Raw genomic sequence first — 6000 nt, forward strand, 5'->3', positions numbered from 1 at the left:
GACAAAATGAATGTGTACAGAAACCATGTCTTCAGCACCAGACACTAACCAAAGGGAAGGAGGCGAGGCAGTGCCACCACAGATGAGTGAAAGTCAGTGAAGAAAAGGGTGTAAGGTCAGAGAGGTGGGGAAGGGAATGAGAGAGAGTAAAAGAAGCAGCTGGGGGTTGACAGAAAAGTAGAGGAAGAGAAGACTGGAGGAGGAGGAAAGTGGTCTGTACAGTGGAACAGCAGGTCATTTTGGGTAATTATTAGAGATAATAGTTTTAGAAGCTTTCCTCCCTGGCCTTGATCGGGACTGTGGTCTTCAAATCTCAGCCTCCAGAGTAGCTAAGAATACAAGCTTGAGCCAGTGTGAGGGCTAGAAGGAGTTTTTGATACTGGGCTCTATGGATGGGCTTCAGGACTCACCAGTAGCCTTAAGTAACACAAGGGATTTGTTATGTGTTTGCATTTCTTGCTTTAATTAGATGGTTAAAGAGCTTCAGTGTTTGTCATCTGGGCCATTATTGACATGAGGGAGGCTATACTCCTATGTGAGCATCTGTCCAGGTTTTAAAGGACATGTGGTATCTTCAGAAACCTGTACATTAAAAACCAGTGTGGGGCCAGGAGTTTCACCTAGTGGTAGAGCGCTTGTCTAGCATGCACAAAGACTTGGGTTCAATTCCTTGGTACCACATATATAGAAAAAAGCCATAAGTGGTGCTGAGGCTCAAGTGGTAGAGCCCTAGCCTTGAGACAGTCCAAGGGTGGTGCTCAGGCCCTGAGTTCAAGTCCAGGACTGGCAGAAGAGAAAAACAAAAAAACAAAACAGTGTACCTTCTTAGTCCTTTAACCCTCAACATAAGTTCCATAATTTAGATGATGGCTAGAGTCCTTTGATTGAAAATCTCTGGGCATTACATAAGAATCTTTCCTTCCTAAAGCTTTGGTTGCTTCATTTCGGGAAGTATCTTTTATTATTATTGGATGATCTAATTACAGAGACTGTACAGAGAGGGCTGGAAGTATCAATTAGATAGATTAACACATCCTGTGGGAACAGCTGGGAAACAGATGCAAATACTAGAAGTGTGATATCTGCATGACATGTATGAATGAGTTCAGGAATTCAAGCCATTTCTAGAGGATCATCAATTTCACTGTGGCTATAGTAATATATGGCTTGGTATGGGAAGAGGAATATTTTGAGAACTATTTTTGGTCACATGTCTCACACTATTAATCCTAGGTACTCATGAAGCCAAAAGCTAAGGATCACAATTCAAAGCCAGTCTGGGTAGAAAAGTCTGTGAGACTCTTATCTCCAATTCACCATCAGAAAACCGGACGTGGCTCTGTGGCTCAAGTGGTAGAGGCCTCGCCTTGTGCTGAATTGCTTAGGCCCAGAGTTAAGACTCACAATTGAACACACAGAAAAAAAAAAGATAAACCTATCCTGATAAGAAAACAATCTATTTTCTCAAAACAAATTGCAAGTTTAGAAAGAGATGAAGTAAACATACAAACACTATCAAGAGACAGAATAGTTGTTGGGCCTTAAAAAAGATGATAAGGGCCAAGAGTTTGGGCTAATGATACAGTGCTGACTTAGCGTGCATGAAGACCCTGGTTGGATCCTCCATACTACATACACAGAAAAGGCAGGAAATGATGCTCTGGCTCCAGTGGTAGAGTGCTAGTCTTGAGGAAAGGCCAAGGACACTGATCTGGCCCTGAATTCAAACCCAGGACTGGCAAGAAAACAGACCATAAAAATATATGAGGATATAATATAATCAGTAGTTTCCAAGAATTTTCTTAGACTTAATACTTTTGAGTGGAAAAAGACCATAAACACTCTGTTCAAGTTTTAGTTCCATTTCTTGATGTAAAGGTTTTACATATATTTATTTATGTATTTATTTATCCATGTACTGCTAGTCCTGGCTTGGACTCAGATCCTAGGTGCTGTTGTTGGATTTCCCACTTGACCCACAACACCACTTCTGGCATTTTCTATGTATGTGCTACTGAGAAATCAAACCTGGCTCTTGAAGCATGCTAATCAAGCACTCTTCCACTAGGTCAAACTGCTGGCCCCTTATAAAGGTGTGTTTCTTGACAGTCCTGACTTGAACTCAAGCCTGAACTATCCTTTGGCTTTCTCAAAACTAGAGCTCTACCACTTGAACTTCTTCTGGCTTTTTCTATATATTTGGTAACCAATGAATTGAACCCTGCCAGGTCTTCCTGCATGCTAGGCAAGCACTTTACCAGTAGACCAAACTCCCAGCCCCAGTAAAGGTTTTATTATAGTAAGATCACAGATAAATTTCTTTCTTAAGAATATGAGGTTTGCTTTTATGCATTTCTGTTTGTTCTTTGTGCTGGCCTTATGGCATGCACTTGAACCCAGAGAATGGGCTCACTCCCTGAGCTTCTTTGCTCCAGTCTAGCACTCCACCACCTGAGCCACAACTCCACTCCTGGGTTTTGGTGGTTAATTGGTGATAGGAGTTTCTCACACTATTCTTCAACAATTGGCTTTAAATTGTGATCCTCAGATCTCACACTCCTGAGTATCTAGAATCACACGTGTGAGCCACAGATGCCCAGCCATTCATACATTTCTTAAGTATTACTTGTAAGAGTCTAGGACGTACCTAAAAAATAGAGTACTTACTGTCACAGTGCAAGTTCTTGAATTGATCTCCAGTGCATGAAAATATGCATATGATATTAGAAGAACAGTTTTGAAGAGAAATTCACAACATTTCCAACTTAACAGGCATTCCCTGTCACATTTCTTCTTTGATTGTGTGAGGAGTACTCCCTGCCAAATTATCTATGTATTACATAAAACCAGAGTAATACTTTATCAGACACAGCCCATCCACAGCCTTTAGCTCTAGGTACTCTTTTATAGGCCCTGAGATAAAGAAAAACAAGAGTGTTAGGAAAATGTGAAGAAATAAGTTGACTGTGTATCTGTACTCAAGGTGTAAAAGAATGGAGATAGATGGTACGTGTTACAGAACTCAGGAAACAGAAATCACTTTTTTAGGAAAAAGCAGTACCAGTATTTCCATGCTTTCCCTCTCCACACATGTGAGCTAAAAACCTGGGAGAAATCAGCAAACCCCACCCCTCACTTCCAGCCTCACAAGAATCATAAGTAGATGGACAGGTGGGCAAAGGGCGGGAACCTCATCACATTGTCATGCCCTACTACTCCAGGGGTTGATCCAGCCGGAGGTCATAACCCAGTAAGGATAACTTCATAATAAATACTTTTAATTATAATATTTGCACACATTATTTTGTACTTTATCCTTAATTATTGTATTCACATAGGGATGATAGTAGCTTTATGGAGTTTTGTTGTTCTTTTGTTTTTGGTTTTGGTTTTGCCAGTCTTGGGGCTTGAACTCAGGGTCTGGGCACTGTACTTGGATATTTGCTCAGGGATAGTGCTCTGCCACATGAGCCACCGCTCCACTTGCAGCTTTTTGTGCATATGTGGTGCTGAAGAATGGAACCCAGGGCTCTGTGCATTCTAGGGGAGCACTCTACCACTAGGCTACGCTCCTGGCCCCTTTATGAAGTTTTTATGGAGATTAAATTGGCAAATATATGAAAGCTCATTGTACACAACCCTCTCAGGAACTGCCTTCTGTGGGTTGTTCTGGTTCTTGGCTGGTCCTAGGGGTTGAACTCAGCCTGGGTTGGCCACTGTCCCTGAACTTTTCTTGCTTGAGACTAGTGCAGTCCAACTCCACTGCCAGCTTTTGTCAATTTACTGGAGAGACTTGTGGATATTCCTGCCTCGGCTGCTCTCAAACTAGAAACCTTAGTTCCAAAACTCTTGAGTAGCCACAAATGTACATGAGCCACTAATCTATGTATTTCCTTCATTCTGCCCCTGAGGAATTTAGTTTGCCTCTCACTGTCTTGCTCATTTACGGTCTTTCACCTCTGGCCCTTTTGCTTCTCTAAATGACATTTGCTTTCAGAGTTCAGGTTTCCTTGCGTTCTTTTTAATGTGTAGCCTGTAGAGAGTGACATGGGAAGATGCAGTGCTACTCACTTTATCACACCTGGAATGGGAGGAGGGAACCCAGGTTCCTCTGTAAAGTCAGTCATTCAAAGTGGAAAAGGCTTTAGGCCCCTCCCCCACAGCACTTATCAGAAAGGGTAGAAGGGCAGACATACAAGCAGGTAGGAAACTAGCATGCTCAACCGAAAACTTTTTTTTCACATTTTTTATTGTAATTAGTAAAAGGGTTACATGATATTTGCCAGATAGAAGTTGCATTAATTCACATAAATTGATACCGTTTCACATGTCTTGGTACCCATTACCCTCCCCCAACACCCCCCACCCGTCTTGGTTTTCCCCCCTTCCCTATCCAATTTCAAATAACCAAATACAAATAAATTCAATATATCAGATAACAAAGTGAGATACTATAACGATATGAGATAACCAAGGGACAGCAAAGGAGATGAGAGACAACATAGTACATTAAGGACAACAATCATTCGTTATCAACTGAAAACTTTTTGTGCCACTACTTAACAATAAAATATATTTTTAAGCAAATAATATTTTCCAAATCACTAGCTCTTGCTACATACTTATGCTTGAATAAAGATTTTCAACGTCTCATTACCTATTTCTTTGAAAAGAGTATGTGAGAGCAAATGAGTCTCTTAAATTTCTGTTACATAATATAAAATCAAGATTAAATCCACCTAATCATTAAAATGCATATGCTCTTTGAAATATCTCATGTACATCCTAATTTTTGCTTTATCGTGCAACAGTTTAAAATGGTCAATGCTTGGATATCTGACCTGTTTGAAACATTCTAACAATGTCTTAACTTTAAACAACTATGCATTCTAAAGCAAATACAAGTTATGCAAATAAGGGCTCCTGTTGGGGCCAGAAGCAAAGTCTAGTGGGAGAGAGTTCACCCAGCATGCACAAAGCTCTGGGTTCCATTCCTGGATTCCACATACTCAGAAAGAGCCAGAAGTGGTGCTGTGGCTCAAGTGGTAGAGCGCTAGCCTAGAGAAAGCTAGACAGCAGTTCCCAAGCCCTCAGTTCAAGCCCAAGGACTGGCAAAAAAAATCCTGCTTACCTATGAATGAGTAGAAACTATAAATGGTGACTATTAATTTGACAAATGTAAACAAATAAATGAAAACTTGCATTAAAACACCCAATTGAAAAGGAACTCCTGTTTACACCTAGAGAGAGTCCTTATGCCAGGGAAGTTTCCTATTTCTCTTTGCTGCTTGCACTGTTGCCTCATTGGAGCAGCGCTGCTGTGACATCCCCACTCCACTGCAGTCACACCTCTGCAGTGCTGCTGGAGGTAACAGAGCTGTCTCTGCCTCACCTGCCCTAGAAACAAGCACACTTCCTGGGCAAAGCCCTAGGCTCAAGTCTGCTCTTCTACTGAATTTGCACCTGGAGAAAAGACATATAAAATATTATATAACATTCATACAGATCACTTTTGTTTCTGGTCATGGGTTTTGAACTCAGTGCCTTCCCAACCACCTCATCCATATTTCCCAGTCTGCTGTTTTGCTGTTTAATTCGAGATAGTCTCTCAGACTTTGCTGCCTGGTCTGGTTTTGAAGCTTGATCTTCTCTGTCTCAGCTCCATGGATAGCTAGAATCCCAAGTTGGAGTCTCCAGTAACTCGTTTAGTTTTTAATAGTCGGCATGTATGCTGTCACTGGTGTTTCATATTTGTTTTATCTGCATGTCTGTTTTACAGCTCAACTCCTGCTGTTGCTTGGTAGTAAGGAAAGTGCAAGGTGGTGGGCCTACAAGGTAGTGGGACAGCACATGTGGAGACGGATGATTTGGTGGCAACTCAGCCAAATAGAGACCTGAACAATCTTCCTTTGCTACCTCCTGCTCACTTGAAACTACCTGTGGCTCAAAGTAGGGGTGAAGTGGCCATAGAGCACCTGCTCACAAGCAACAATTCCTAAG

This window comes from Megascapheus bottae, chromosome 2, assembly GCF_031878675.1.
Source record: "Megascapheus bottae isolate mThoBot1 chromosome 2, mThoBot2.hap1, whole genome shotgun sequence".
Taxonomy (NCBI): Eukaryota; Metazoa; Chordata; class Mammalia; order Rodentia; family Geomyidae; genus Megascapheus; species Megascapheus bottae.